We start from the raw sequence: 17,461 nt of genomic DNA on the forward strand, positions 1-17,461 counted from the left end.
ACTTGGGTTTTGTGACGCCAGTCCACTTGCCTATGCGGCTGTCCTCTATACTAGGACAACAGACGGTGAAGGTCGGTCAACTGTATCATTGCTAACAGCTCGCACCAAAGTGGCGCCACTCAAGGGTGCAACGATTCCTCGCCTAGAACTTTGCGCGGCACATTTACTCGCATCCACACTTGACAGTGTGCGGACTGCTTTACGTCTAACGGACACTTCTTATCATTTATGGTCCGACTCGCGAATCGTGTTATGTTGGTTAGGTAAACCTCCAACTACTCTCAAGCCGTACATTTCTAATCGTGTTCGTCACATTCAAGAGCTGACATCACCAGATCGTTGGCATTATGTACGGTCTGCACAAAATCCGGCAGACTGTGCCAGTAGAGGTATCCGAGCATCAGAACTGGTTGAACATAAGTTGTGGTGGCAAGGGCCAAAATGGCTTATGGACAAACAGCTACCAATTTCTTTTGGGATCGAATTAAAAGATGACGAGCTTGACATTGTACGTGGTGAACAGAGAGTGTCATCATTTGTAGCAACGACGGCCCACGCGAGCATTCTTACAACTCGACGTCTAGACGGCCAAATAATTCCATTAAGCGAACGCTTTAGTTCATTGCAAAAGCTTCTTCGTACCGTGGCAATCGTACTTCGGTGGCTACCAGTTCGCCGACATTTGCGAAGACTGATCGTCAATCCTACAGAAATGGACGATGCTCTTAACGTGCTAATCCGAAACGAGCAATATACCTTTGCGACTGATATGTCTCTGATTCGGAAGGGATCGGAAATATCCAGCTCCAGCAAACTAAGGTCATTGAACCCTTACATAGATTGTAACGACATATTGCGAGTCAGAGGTCGTATTGGTCACGCTGACCTTCCAGAAGATCGACGTTTTCCGATCATTTTACCGAAGCATGGGAGTTTGGTACACTTACTCATCCGACACGCACATGAAACCACGCTTCATGGTGGGGCGCAAATCACTCTTCAAACTCTTCGCGCACGGTACTGGATATTGAACGGAAGGCAAGCAGTCCGAAGCTTTGTACAGACTTGTGTTATTTGCCGACGACATCGAGGCGTAACGTTATCTCAGCAGATGGCATCCTTACCCAGGCATCGCATTACGGCAGCACGACCATTTATATCTTCAGGCGTCGACTATTGCGGGCCTTTTACAGTGCGCATCGGCACAAAAAGATCGCGCACAACAATCAAAACATATCTAGCTGTTTTCGTTTGCATGGCGACCAAGGCCGTGCATATTGAAGTTGTTGATGATCTTTCATCACCCGCATTCTTAGATGCATTTACGCGATTTATAAGTAGACGAGGTCCATGTCGAGATCTCTATAGTGACAACGGTACTACGTTCACAGGTGCTAACCGTTTGCTTAAAGAAGACTTGGCTGCTTGGCAGAACGACAACAACCAACAAAGGTTGGCGAATCTCGGTACTCATTGGCACTTCATCGCTCCCAGCGCTCCTCATCAAGGTGATCTCTGGGAGGCTGCGGTAAAATCTGCCAAATATCATTTGGTGCGCCTCGTTGGAGCGCAGTCATTATGGTATAGCCAACTTCAGACTTTGGCGATACGCATTGAAGCATGCCTAAATTCTCGTCCGCTAACACCTATATACGATGATCCCGATGATAAGTTAGAGTTGACCCCTGCCGACTTTCTGGTTGGCGCTCCACTGGTTGCAGTCCCTGAAGCTGACATCAGAACAATTCCGTCCAACCGTATTAAGCACTGGCTCTGGCTGCGTCAGATACATCAACAATTTTGGCAACGATGGAGCGAGGAATATTTATCTACTCTTCAAACTCGAAACAAGTGGCAGACGAAATCAAGGGACGTAAAGATCGGAGACATAGTCATCGTAAGACATGAGAACTTACCACCAACATATTGGCGCTTAGGGCGCGTAACTGCGGTTCATCCGGGCAGCAATGGTTTAATACGTAATGTCACGCTTCAGACGGCGAACGTCTATTATTTTTTTGAAGTGCGGCCGAAGGCCGCCCACGCGAAAAGGAGTTCTACGCAAAAATACTGTGGATTGCGTAGCCGGAGTTGGACTGATGAGGGTTATTTTTTTGAAGCGCGGCCGAAGGCCGCCCACGCGAAAAGGAGTTCTACGCAAAAATACTGTGGATTGCGTAGCCGGAGTTGGACTGATGAGGGTTATTTTTTTGAAGCGCGGCCGAAGGCCGCCCACGCGAAAAGGAGTTCTACGCAAAAATACTGTGGATTGCGTAGCCGGAGTTGGACTGATGAGGGTTATTTTTTTGAAGCGCGGCCGAAGGCCGCCCACGCGAAAAGAAGTTCTACGCAAAAATACTGTGGATTGCGTAGCCGGAGTTGGACTGATGAGGGTTATTTTTTTGAAGCGCGGCCGAAGGCCGCCTACGCGATAAAGAGTTCCACGCAAAAATACTGTGTTAATTAATTTAATTTAATTTTAATTACTTTATTATTTTTTGTGATACGCTTAATATCATTGTTTTTAAGTTTAAATGAGTTGTATGTTTTTATTTTCAAATTTATTTCTCAACTTTAAATTACAGCAAAAAATACTGCAGTTTTACAATGAACCTTCCACTGAACATCCCTGCGTGCGAACTTCGTTTTCATTTCAGGTGTATGGCAACACCAACTTTTCGCTAAATTATAGAACTTTAACATTAAATTACTTAAAAACTATAAGCCTCCGGCAGGTTCTGTTTTCAGTTTTAAGATGGGGATACACCCCTCTATCACCCCCTTTTTACCGTTTTTTCCAAAGCGATAGGCATTATACTAAATTCTAGCCGTTATTTTTTATCCGATTTTCAAAAATTTAGTTATTTAGTTGTGCGGAGTTGTTTTCACATAGTTTGGTTAGTTATGCAGAGTTGTAAATTGCAGAATTTTTTTGCAATTATCAATACACTTATCGATTCGCCCAGTGGTGGTCAGAAATTGTCCACTCTATGCTAAGGAAATATCCTCTACAGTTTTTTGTTTCTTAGAAAGCTAACTGATTACTAACATTTTCCTTGAAAACTTAATAAGTCCTTTATAGAACTTTGTGTGTAAAGTGAATCTTGCTGGAACTTGCTCGGTGGCGCAAAACATACCTTTTTCCATGGAATCCCAAATGACAGAACTTCACTTACACTGTTTTGCTGACTATCTGCTGCTTACTTGCTGTGTCTTTAAGAATTAGGTGCACCTATTAATTACTTATTTCCATTTAAAACTTTGAAGTTCGTACGAGAAAATTGGGGAAACTGATATTTAGCTCCTGGTGACGCTCAAGCATGCTTGTCCTGCAGCTTATATGTGTGCGTGTCGGGTGCTTGACGCTAAATCTAAAATTTTTGATTTTCATCATGCAAAAGCCGACAACAAGTATGTGTGACACGAAGCAAGTTCGTGTGTCACCCGACACGCACCCATATAAGCTGCAGGACATGCCTGCTTGAGCGTCTCCAGGAGCTAATTCGTATTCAGGGTCGCCGTCTTACTGTTTTTGTTACGGTTTTTGTCAATTTAGTATTTTTATTGTTGCATAAAATATGCCGAACGCCAACTAAAAATCCTGCTGTTGTTGCCATGCACAGCGCTAAACGCAAAAAATAGATACTTGTTCGGACTCTGCATTAAACGTTATCGTATAGGCTATTAGATCAATATTTTGCCCAAAATCAAAAATTTGTCGACAAAAAGTGACATAAATCGACTTAAAGTGCAAATAGAGAATATCTAAAAAAAATGCGGCGTTGGAACAAAACAACAAATTACTCAAGGAAGATGACAGACAACTGAAAGAGGACAGAATTGCTAAAAAAGGGATCGCATACTCTCCGAAAGTATAAGGTGCCGGAATCTGTTTATAAAGGGCATAAATTTAAACGAAGCGTCGAAGGACGGAGTGAAAAACCTATGGAACTGCCCCATATACTCTCTCGTGAGACGCGTGTAATATTAAAACAGCTCCTATATTTTTATGGAAAAAGGCCTCTGCGTTAACGGAAGAATACATAAAAGAGTGCTCCTGCAACTGAAAAAGGTTTTGGTCTGTGGTAACGAGTCTGTTGACAAAATGCTCATGGAGTGGTATGGCGTTTCTTTTGATATAGGGAAAATAGAATTGGCAAAGCTTTTACCCAAGTCAAATTTAAAAAATTTCAATATTCTTAAATATTAATGTTCTTTTATATAATGTTGCAAACCTAAATAGTAAACTTAATTTTAATGAATTTTTTGACTATGTTAAGTCTTTTGAATTGTTTTTTTTGACGTGATAACGTCTTATAATTCGATTTAGCCGGCTTCACGCACGAAAAAATGTATCGTTACCTTGCTCGATGGTCGTTACCTTACTCATTCGTCGTTACCTTGCTCATAGTCGTTACCTTGCATGAACTGCAAGCGAAAGCGGGAACGAAAGACAACTTTCGGCAACGTTCGACATCTTGCTCTCTCCTACTTAAGTGAGCGTATGCATGTATGTATGTATATGCGCATATGTACATATATAAATTTACATATTTGTGTTTGCATATGCCTTCTTATTGATTATTATTAATTGGATTTACTTGAAGAATTTAAAATAAAACCAAGTGTATCATCATCATCCTTACCGGATTTATAATTAGTGACGACTCGTTGTTAATAATACCTGTTGTTTTAATGTTTTTATTATTACTTTATTATTATATATGAAGGAAAAAATGTATGGTAATATTTACCACATACCTTATAAGATATGTTGTATACCAATATATGTATATTACATATATAAACATGCATACATACATATACTTTGGTGCAATTTTCATAGTCTAATATGCAAATGTCCTATGCCAAAACATATAAACATGCATATACATACACAATTTCGCTCAATTTTCAAACAAAAAGAATAAATTTATAAGTAAAGATGCATACAAGAAACATATGGATATATCAAATGTATGAATCTATTCTGTACGCAAGCAAACGTAAGCTAAGTGCTTGAACTGCAAGCGAGAGCGCGGAACGAACGGCAAAGAGCACAATCGGCCCCCGCGTTCGGCAACGTTCGACATCTGGCTCTCTCCTACTTGAGTGAGCATATATGTATAAGTATGTGTGTGTATGTATATGCGCTTGTGTATATAAGTTCACATATTTGTATTTGCATATGCCTTCTTCCTGTGTGCATGGTAATGAACCATTTCTCTGTTGAGAATAGGACGATGATAGGAAAAGTAGGAAATGAAAGCGAGTGTTTCGAGTATAATGTGTCTTGAAAAAGGCAAAACGATGATGTTGCCTCTTAGTGTTGTTGACTTATTAACGTCTGATGCACAATCGAAATTGAACAAATCTTTCATGAATTTGATAAATGTTTCGTCATTTTTCACGTTTGTGTAAATGTAACTTGACCTATTCAATTGCGATTCCATTTACCTCCTTCTCTATATCCATACAAAATATCTATCAAACAAATAACATTAAAATTTTTTTTTGAAAACTGCAACCATTACATCAGTATTTATGACGTTGTCACGTTAAACTATCGTCAGTAAACCGACATTACAGACAACCTCTTTTTCTTTGAGACTTAAGTGATCGCTGAAGTCAGGCAACCTTTTCAAAAATTTTCAACTGCACTGGATTGATACTTCGAAAAGGAAAAAAGCTGTATTGTTGGAGACCTAAATGCGCGCGTTGGAGTTAATTAATAACTTTGGAGGTGTTATTCTTAACGGTAGACTTCGCAAAGATACACTGGGGGAAATTACGTATTGCGGCTTTATTGGGAAATCGGTCATTGAATTTGGTATCTGTTGTAGTAGTTGTTACGCTAAAAAACTCATTTTATGTAAGAGAGTCATTTATTTTTATCCAAACTAGTTTCGAGGCCCAACTTAGCTGATAAATACCAGGAGTTAATTGCGGCCACGTGCGATTTTGAATATGGACACTCGAATATATCTATCGATGAAAAAGTTGCCATTTTGGTTAAGAAAATTAAACGAGCAGCAGATGTAAAGCCAAAACCTTGGCATTTTTCTCCAAAAAATGTCTGGTTTGATAACCAGTGTTAAAACTTCCGCGATGGTTTTCCTGTTTGATGAGACAGAAGTGCGTTTCCTGCGGGAAAAAATACTTCAAATTGGACAACACAAAAAAAAAAATTATTTTAGTTGCAAAGAAATTTAGCTACTAAACTTGGTGAGAAATTCAATGACTGATGACGCCTTGCAAAGTCGCTTAAGTATTCTCCGCCAATAGTAAACATAAACCTCGGTACGCAAGACTTCTACACCCTTTGATTGGTGCGAGCTGCGTTTTGTACTAAAAAACTCCAAAAACAAAAACACTCCTGGGCAGCACAGGATCAATTATGAGTTCTGCCAGTTTGCGCCAGCATTTTTTCTGTATGAAGTCCTCCGTTTGTTAAATTATATATAATATTTTTGAATAAACAGATCCCGCTTTCTTTTCGTTCTGGAGTTGTCGTCCCCCTCTTCAAGAAAGAAAATCCCGATTTAGTATCAAATTCCAGTGGGCATTCTTTACTTGACACAGTGTACAAAATATTTATTGGCATTATGCTAAGCCAAATAAATGCACAGGCTACGAATAGTGTGAATTGTCAAAAATGAAGTGTAACCGCGAAAACTTTTTTACCTCACCCAACTCGCAGCGGTGAAGTTCTTAACAGAGCTAATTACAGTGAATTCTGTATAAGTACATTGGCTCTGCACAGTTTTTGGCTTCTGTATGAAATCAAATTGCCGACGGCATTTTAATATGCATATATTTGTTCCTTTGGCAACCGAAATTTTTTTCAATTTACATTTTATTACACGGAATAATATATGTAGCCATTTTCTAGATAGTATAAAACTTTGAAATTTAAAATAAATAAAAGAAAAATTCAAAGAAACGTATTTGCATGTATAGCACAACTATGTTCAATTGCATCTTTAATAAATATAGTATTGCACGCATATGTATGCACTGAAGCAACCATAACCACGAGGCATCGCCTTATCATATCTGCATGCAATAATTAGGAAGTTTGGGTTTGACATTTTTCAAGTAATAAATTCCCATGAAACTTTATTTCAGCTTTAGTTTCGACAATAAATGTTTTTTCCTTTTTAATAATAAATTAAAGTCTGCGTTTCTTACTATCGCCCTTTCTCCGTTTTAAAATTTACAAAATTTGCTTTTCAATATTCACCAATTTATTTTTCGGTCAAATTTCTGTATTTATAATAAATTTCTTTGAAGCTTTGTTTCTATTTTAATTATTTAAAAAAAATTCTAAAGAATATCAATAGGTCTTATCTCCTAATTTCATCCTGTCTTTCGTTTCAGGATTTATAAAATTTTTCTTTTAATATTCAACGATTTATTTTTCTACAATATTTCTTTATTTAATTCGTCATGACTTACGTTAGAATTTCAGCTATAAATTTCATCTTCTGTTGCATTATAATTCTGCGTTTGGTTATGATGATGTTACTGCTGTTGGAGTTGGTTGCTTTCGATAATAACGCTGTTTTGATTGCTGTATTCCGTTGGTTGTTTTTGATAATAACACTGCATTAGATGATGCACTCAGTTGGTTGTTTCTGGTAATGCCGCTACGCTGATTTTCATATTCCGTTGGTTGCTTTTGATAATAATGCTGGGTTGATTTTTGTATTCATTGGGTTGTTTTCGGTGCTAACGATGCGGTGACTGTTGAACTCGGTTGGTTGTTTTTTAATAATAATGCTGCGTTGATTTTTGTCGCCTATATTGAGTTTGATTGTTGGAGTAATTCTTAGCTTTTTTCTCGCACGCAATGAACGCACTAGTACCGCTTTTTCTTAGTCTTTATTAAAAATGTTTGTTCGCGGGCAAGGCGGCTTGCGTTCAAACGCGTCCTTTTTGTTTTTTACTTTTTTTATCGAAAGAAAAGAAAAAAAAACTACTCGGGACCTCTTTCCTCGCACTCGCGGTTCTTCTAACTTCAAGTTAGCAAAATACTTCGCTCGGGCGCCAGTTAGGTTTCCTTGCCCGGAAAACCTCAACGAAAATAGAAAAACGACAATTTACTTAGTGCGGTGCGTCCGCTTTTATTCGCTGTCCGAATTAAAACAAAACTGTTTACAAAAATTACTTAATTCTACACCTACGAATAACTTAATTCTACAGGAAGGCGTTGCTCAAGCCAGACGCTACGTAAGCATTATTTATTTGCCCAAGTTTGAATTAGTTAGAATTTTATGTCATTTTTTGTTTAGCGATTTGAAGATTTTGTTGAGCATACCGTCCATTCACGTTAAGCTAGGATTCTAGTACTAAATAACCAAATAAGAGTCAACAGCATTAGAAGACCTTGACCGAGGGTTATGACAGAGTGTCCAACAGTGTTGCGCCTTTGATTAATTGCGGTAAGCCGAGCAGCAGTTTTATCTGCATTCTGTTTATCAACCAAGTCTAGGGAAGGTAAGAAGAAAAAAGTATTCAGAGCATCAGAGGGTGTTGTTCATACATATAAGATACATAAAATAAGCGTTGAGCTTTTTGAAGCCTGTTTCAAATCTAGTCTTGTCGAGAGCTGTCCGCCAGACTGCAGTCCCGTAAAGGAGGATAGGTCTGATAACGGTCCTATACTGCCAGTGAGTGCTCTTCGGAGAAAAACTTCGCCTGCGTCCTATGGACTTTTTGCATGAAAATAGAGCTGGAGTAGCTGCCCATGCCTTGTCCTCTACATTCATGTTCCAATTTAGTTCCTTGTCGAGAATTACACCTAAATAATTAGCGCTATCTAGTACTTCTAGCCTTACATCATTTAATGATGGCTTCACAAACTGTGAAATTCTATATTTCCTAGTGAACAAATTCTGTGATCCTTTAAACCACTTTTATATATACTGAGGCTATTTTTATGACATTCTAAATCATCTACCGGACCAGCGGTATTAACCCGATCAAACAATCTGTTACACTCCTTCCTAAGTGTATTTAATTCTTGCGACCAGATATGTAGTTTTTGTTTCTCTCTGTTTTTGATTAATGGGCATGCTAAGTGCTTTGTTGTAGCAGAGAATGTTAATGCAATGAGAAGGAGCAAATGTTAAATGAGCCTTTTTCGAGTACTAATTTGTAGATTCATACTAAGGAATTTTCAAATTCAACTTTCCTCACTAGTGGGGGATTGCAGATATTTACCACGCAAGTGGAGGGTTTCTATATTTACTTACCACGCTAGGACAGGAATTCACACACTACTAAGGGATTTCATAAGATTTTTCGCCACACTACTAAGGGAATCGACTTATTTCATGCACACAGCGAAGCGAATAAATTTGCGATTACGAAGGCCGCGCGGCAGTTAATTTGTGGTGCAGAAGCTAAAGTCGGCGGAATTATTCGTTTTGTGTTTTGGCACGTATTTAATTCAGGTTCAAGTCCTGAAGTCATATTTTTTTCCTTGCACATTTTTTTTTACAATTCAAACCAGGAAAGTTTGGTAAAATTTTTGAGTTTATTTTAACTAAAATTTCCTTAAAACACTGTTTTTTTTTTGTATTTCATAAATTGAAATTTCTTTTCAGTATAAAATAGTTCATACTGGATATGACCTGATTTTTATATAAATCAATCAAAACAGAATATATGTACATACGTCTTTAATCTCTTTCATCAAATCCAAATTATATTGATGAGAAAATATCATTCTAATATCCGTCCAGAAAGCCAAACGCGCATACACACATACATATGCATATAATTACGCATACAAACTTTCAACTAACGCAGAATATGTGCATATAAAACTGCGAATCGAATAAATGAGTGATTTAGAAAAGTTCATTAGTAATTGTAGTTTAACGCAATCGTGAAAGACGTGTCGTGTATGCAGTACATCGTCCCATATTTGACTCAGGTTCAAATCCTGTACACACTTTTCTTTTTTCGATATTTTTATTTAATTTTTTGTATTTGGTTTAATTAGAATTGATTTAAAATAGTGTATTCAGGCTTTCTAATACCTGTTATTTAGAAACTTATTTTCTATATAACATTATTCATACTTCTTTTGAATTGATTTATATGTAAAACAGCCATAAAGGCAATCATATGAATATGCATTCCTATATTTATATCCTATAGTCAAATCTGAACTACTTACATATACATATTGATGAGAAAATGTTCTAATAGCCATGGATGCATCCAGAAAGCCAAACGCGCATACACGCATATGTATATAAATATATATAAATACATATATTAATAAATTTTACGTATTCGCTTATTATTTCAAAAATACGAAAATAGTAAAAATTTAATTGGTTTAATGTCGAGGTGAGAAATGTGTTGTGTGTTGAGGTGAAAGATGTGTGGTGTTTCTAATTTTTGTATGGGGAAAAGTCAGTGAGGTGTCTATAAACTCGGTGTGCTGAATTTCCTTACTACAAATCTTTCAAATCTCAATTGTACTAAAAAAAGCTCACAGTAACATTTGCACCTTCTCATTGCATTAACATTCTCTGGTTGTAGCTACTGGTGAGCTTTTCTAAATACTACTTGATTGAGACTGATGCTTGTATCTGCACTTTGCATAAACACAAGTATGCATGGAGTGGTGAGCGTTAGCATCGCGTGCCACAATCAGCCCGACTTTAAGTCTGTTAGCTTTTTTTAACGATTTTGGAAAAATTTGTCGCGGTAATTCAACATGGCCATTAGTGAGATAAACAGATGCCACCCAATAACTAGAATTATTGAGCTCAAGACTAGCAACCACCAGATCGGTATCAGTATGATTCGATAAAATTAATATATTTAGAGCAGATCTTGCTAAAACTCAGCCTTTCAGAAGCAGAGGAGTATTACTAGAGGATTTCTACTCCCGGAATCCACTGATCCCTTCTTAATGGTATTTGCATCTGTAAGGGGCCGTTCAAGTATTACGTAAGCACTATAGGGGAGTGGGGGGGGTGGGGGGGTCTTTGTTTTGCTTATTTTGGATGACATGGGGGGTAGGGGAGTCTAGATGATGATTACGTCATCAGTAGTTATTTACTTTTTTACACGAATGGCAATCCTCACATTATCTATGCTTGAGAACGAAACGCATTTTCGGGGATTCCCGCAAATATACACGCATACGCGATTCGGGAAATTGCCGCGCCCTGTTCACTATTGTCTAATCATCACTAGTGTCTAAATTTCTTCTGTTAGTGTATTGTTTTGTTCGAATACAACGCATCTCAACATTTGTGTTACCGTTGATTCCATTAGTCAAAGTTTAACGTTTAAATAAGATGTCGTTTCAAATAGACAAATCCAAGTTATACCAAAAATTGTTTGAAAGTTTTAAAAAATCTCATACAAGTACGAAAGTACAAAATGTAAAAAGTTAGTTAACGAAGTGTGGCGAAATTATAAATTACAAGCAAAGTCCGATAAGGAACTAGATATCATTGTATCTAAGAGAATTGAAGAAGAATTGCAAGCGGCGACTAAGAATAAATCCAATCTACTAATATACATTTTTTTTCCAAGGTGAGTAACGAAATCATTTTAGGTACCTATGAGTACTAGAAATATTAGAAATTTATGCGAATTTTGCAATTTCCCTCTGGGGGAAGTTGATACACGTAAATGACGGGATATGGCTTTAAATAATCTTTAAATGCAGTTTTTATTGCATACTTTGTATTTATGTAGCTTAATAAGAGAATCTTTAGCAGAACCAATAGAAAGTTTGTACTTTTAGGCAACGACTACCTGTAAACCTGCAGAAAAAACACAAATTATACAGCCATCTTCAAATACTAAAAAACAGGAAGAAGAGAAAATAAAACCCGGTAATGAATCACAACAGCAATGTGAAAATAATGAAAATGCAGACAAACAGAGAGCAAAACCTTCTCAGGAAGCTATGAAAAATAAGATTGTTCTACTTGAAAAAAATCTGAACGCTTTGTATTCTATCAGAGCTACTATGCCAAGCCGTGCTGAAGTTGATAAACAGATCATTAAGTTGCGTGATCAAATAAAAACAGCAAAACAGTCTTTAACCAGGAAGATTCAAAACGCAGTTGCCCAAAAGAAACACAGGGATGGTATGAAAAGAAAGTTAGAAGATATTTGTCATGAAAATCCAGAAATAAAAACAAGAGGGATTCAGTGGGACGTCCTAATCTTGAAAGCAATCAACCATCACTATTGAAAACAATTGCGGAGATAGCTTTATTTGGGAGTGCTGCAGATGATAGAAGACGAACGGAATCTATTCGCAGCGTAAAAACTCTTGATGAACTCACACAAGAATTACGTAAAATAGGATTTGACATTAGTCGCAGTGGGACATATCTTCGTTTGATTCCCAGAAAGTCTAATTCTGCAGAGGGACGAAGACATGTATCGACAGTCCCTGTTAAGCTCATTCCGGCTCAAACTGGTCACCACAAGAGCCACTTAGATATGAAGTTCGCTGAAACATCAATCCATTATTTAGAGAACATAGCATCCATACTTAGACCAGATCAAGTATTTTTCATATCTCAAGATGATAAAGCTCGAGTCCCTATTGGCGTAACTGCGGCAAATAAGCAAGCACCTCTTCTAATGCACATGGCATATAGAATCAAATTACCTGACCACGATTGGGTAATCGCTGAGCGTCATAAATTAATACCATCTGTTTACGCCGGTATCAAAATCACTTCCAGTATGCTAGGACAACCGCAAGCCGTTGGATATTCTGGACCAACATACATCGCTATTCGAAGCGGAAAGCATAGTTCATCTACTGCTAATACTCATGTTCAGGATTTCGAGACCCTTCTCGAACTTGAAGAGTTTCGACCATTAGCTAAAACTGACCATGGACTAGTAAACTCAGTGGTAATCATGACGGTTGATGGAGGGCCAGATGAAAATCCGCGTTATGAAAAGGTCACAGGGTTTGCTATACAACACTTTAAGCGACATGATCTCGATGCATTGTTTTTAGCTACCAATGCTCCTGGAAGAAGTGCGTACAACAGAGTAGAGCGCAGAATGGCTCCTCTTAGTCGGGAACTAGCTGGTTTAATATTGCCTCATGACCATTTTGGGTCTCATTTGGATGAACGTGGCGTTACAGTTGATGAACATTTAGAAAGATCTAATTTCGAATTTGCAGGAAATGTATTAGCTGAAGTATGGAGTTCAAGGGAAATTGATGGCTATAATGTTACTGCAAAATATGTTGGGGCAGGTCAACAAGATGTTCCTGATTTTCCAGACATTAAATGGTATTGAGAACATGTGCGTGAAACCCAATACTTGCTTCAAATTGTAAAATGTAGAAATACAGAATGCTGTCGTCCAAGAAGTGGCCTATTCAGATTACTAGATAACAGGTTTCTTCCACCACCTGTAAAAGTAAAACAAACAGTTGATGACTTGGTTTTGGATGAAGGAGGGCAATTTCTTGATCTTCCAGTCAATTTAGCTCTACGCTTAAGTGCTTCACTCAAAGATTTCCTGCAAATGCCCTACGATTATTTTTGTCCGACGGTAAAATTGAGGCTATCAACTCGAACATGCACAACGTGTGGTCTTTATCATGCTTCCATCAAGTCACTAAATCGTCAAATCGAGAAGATCCATAAAAAAGCAAACACGCACACTGATAGGAAAGTTAGACCTGTAAGAGTCGCTGCTCGCCGTGCTAATGAACTGATGTGCATTATTCAAAATTTAGAGCACCATGATGTTGAATGGCTCGATGAGAACGACGTAGACATTCCAAAATCGGATGAAAGTGAGCAGATTCTCAACACTGAGCAGCAATCCAAGCAATCCAATGTCATCGAAAACTTAGAATCATGGATTCGGGTTTCATGGACTGAAGACTGTTAATTTGAATTTAATATACGTACCAAATAAATAATTGTAATAAATCTGCTTACGGAATACTTGAACGGCCCCTAAAGATGGATTTCTGGCTCGAAACCCATACGCGAACGTTTGGTTGAGACGAGGTGTTTTTTCAAAACCCATAGCCTCAAAAGTTGCGTCACGATAAACCTCACCAACTTTTTCTACAATCGCCAGCTTAAAAGGATGCCTGTGTTTAACAGAAAGTGCCTCCCCGGTCTCTGCTTTCACGGCAGAACTCGTAGCTGGTCTGTTAAGACTACGAGCAGAAGTAGGACGCTTTTGACAGCTCAGGAGGGCCATGGCCAGGTTCTACCAAAGCAGTTTTCTTTGAAAGTAGTGCAAATGTATTTTATTTGATATGGAGATATTTAAGGTTTTGCCTTTCAGTAATTTTAAAAATATGGATATAGCTTATTACATTAGTTTTTTTCTTAACATTAAATTGATTTAAATTTATAATGTAACTTTTTTTAATGTGATTATCAAACATGTATATTTTCAATGATTACAAAATATTAACCACGGGATTTCAATTGAAACAAAAATTTTTTTATCAAACTTTTTTTAAATTCTCCAACAATAAAAAATATCAATTTAAAAAAAAATTTATTTCAACATTTACTATTCAACCAAATTATTTACACTCTTACTCTTAATGTATTTAACATTTTTTTATTATAATTAAGTTTTCGAAAATAGTCAAGTAGGAGGGACATTTGTTAACATACCAATCATATCTGTACGTTTTTCGAATGTGATAGCCCTGGAGTGATGATACAAACGTGGTGTACTATATTTCCAAAGTTCTGCAGTCTTCGCCGTGAGAGCAATAAATTTAATGATTCAAAATCCTCATTCTCACTAAATGAAGTTTTAAAGAACATTGTGTATGGCTTGCTTTTTAAAACACTTAGCCGAAATATCTTCAACAAATTTTCTTCTTCACCACTGATATTTCTTCGCCTTCAAAGAATCACATCTTCTAAGGATTTTTTAGAAACAAACTCAGGTTGTTCATTTCATTTTCCGCATTGTTTTATGCTAGTATGATGAAAATTGAAATTTGAAAAGGTCGAACCAAGGAGCACCAGGAGATCTGGTAGTTCCTAAAACACTCAGGCTAAAGAAACCCATTGTATTTAGAGCTCTGGAAAGAGGGTAGATAGTCAAGAAAGAGGAGAAAAGTATCAGAGAAAGAGATAGGAAAGAATAGAGACAGGGACAGAGGTAGTAAGTCCTGTGAGAATTTTCCAGATTCTTTGGCAAATCTGTAAATATCCTCCAGTTTTAGAGAACGAATACTACTCATTCTCACGACATTGGAACCCAATACTCGTAGCCGTGCTCTAGCAAAGGCAGGACACTCACAAAGAAAGTGCTCAGTGCTATCCACCTCCTCCAAGCACGACAGGCACATTGGATTCTCAATGATTCCAATAGTGGCCATATGCTGACCCCATGGGCTGTGTAGTAATACCTACCATCAACCTTACGTCTTTCCTTCCAAGTTTTTGGTGGAAAGTTTGACAGTTTTCTGTTCGGACTTGTCACAAAACACGTTGCAGTTCTGCAGCGTTCTAGACCGGAGCATCGCTCTTTATGTAGATTGCATACATTATCACTGATCCAATTCATGATGCCTGCGGAACCGCTGATCCACTTTCGCAATTTCGTTTCCTTGAACACCGGAGTGTTCTGGAATCTATATAAGTACAAGCCTGTTTTGTCTTGCGACATAATTAAGCTTCTTTTAACAGTCTTGAAAAATCTTTGAGGTTTGCTTCGCGTTCTCCAGGGCCTTCGGTGCAGCCTGACTGTCACTGAAAACTCCAATCTATTTCCCGCTCTGTCTCCTCTCGATTATCTATACGGCTACTTTCCGGAAGACAAAAACTTTGGAAAACAGTTGCCATTTGCCCCATAGCATAGTGATAGCTATTACTATCGTTTAGGTACCATCCGGCTCCAGACCCTATTTCTAAATTCCATCTTCGTGCCAGAAACCATATTTATGGAGTCTACATATTACTTTTATTGCTTCTATTGCTTCCTATTGTATCGTTAGATCCAAGGGGAGCAAATCAAGCATAGCATTTAGAGTACCGCCGAAGGTTGTACTCATAGCACCCGTAATACATAAACATACACTTCTTTGCAACCTGTATAGTTCCCGGATTGTGGACTTAGCCATGCACCGTCGCCACCAGGCACCAGGGACGTAAGTGATGATTGGTCTGAGAAGTGCTGTGTATATCCATAGGACCACAGCAGGTTTCGTACCCCAGGTTTTACCGAAGGCTCTGCGCACCTTCAGTGAAATGTGTGTCTCCCAAGTCAGCTTCTTATCCAAGCTTACTCTTAGATATTTAACTTCATCGGAAAGACCAAGTGTCACACCTTTTAGTAGTAGAAGACTGGTTGTTGACTATGGTTGTTTTGTTTGGATTAACGTAAAGACCTTGTCTCATGCACTAGTCATCGGTTTTGTCCAGAATCCTCCGCACTTTCGTCGAAAGCCTCTTTATGGATTTATCAGATGTTAGCTCACAGACATCGTCCGCATATGCTTGGACATAAAAACCGATTTCCTGCATTTCCGCTAGTAGAGAGTCTACGACCAAGCACCACAACAGCGGAGAAAGAACACCCCCTTGGGCACATCCTTGCTTGGCCCTGACGGTGATTAGTTCGTCACTATTCTCACCAGCGGTTAACAGCCTCTCAGAGAGCACGGAATATATCCATTTTTCAATGGTTTGAAAAACTCCATGTCGTTCGGCAGAAGAGCATATTGAGCCGAAAGTGGCATTATCAAAGGCCCCCCCAATGACCATGAACACGCGCATTGTGTATTCTTCAGCTTCCTAACCGGCTTCAACCTTGCTCACAAGATCGTGTACGGATGATTCACATGGTATTCCACTCCGGTAAGCTCTTGATTTCTCCTAAGTGGGCCTTTCGGCAAAACCCCCACTCGAATATGTTTCTACCCCACTCGTTCCAGACTTTTCAACACGAACGATGTCAAACTGATTGGTCTAAAACTTTTTGCTTGGGAATAGTCGTCTTTTCCTGGTTTCGGAATAAATACTACTATTACGCGTCGCCATTGGGATGGTATATAGTGCAAGACGGGCTGTGAAGATCCTTTTCAAGACCTCAATTGGCCTGTCTCCTCCTTTTTTAAGCATTTAGTCCAGGGGACTTAAAGTTCCCAAAGGAAGACAAGGAAAACCTTATTGATTCTTTTGTCACTGTCCGACTAGCAATATACCAGCTGAACCTATAGGTTCCACAGTGACTACCGTTATTGTTCATGCCACTCTCTACTTCAGAGAGATTAACTACCAATGTGTTTCGAGTAGAGAATTAAACGTTTCCGATTTGGAAATGGTGTATGAACCATCACATTTTCGAATGGAATCCAGTCTTACTGAGCGGTCTAGATGAACGGCTTTACAAAGTTTCGCCGTTCCCCCAATTTCTTCGACGCTACTACAGAAATTTCTATAGGATAGTTTTC

Source organism: Anastrepha ludens, chromosome X (genome assembly GCF_028408465.1).
Source record: "Anastrepha ludens isolate Willacy chromosome X, idAnaLude1.1, whole genome shotgun sequence".
In the NCBI taxonomy this organism is placed as follows: domain Eukaryota; kingdom Metazoa; phylum Arthropoda; class Insecta; order Diptera; family Tephritidae; genus Anastrepha; species Anastrepha ludens.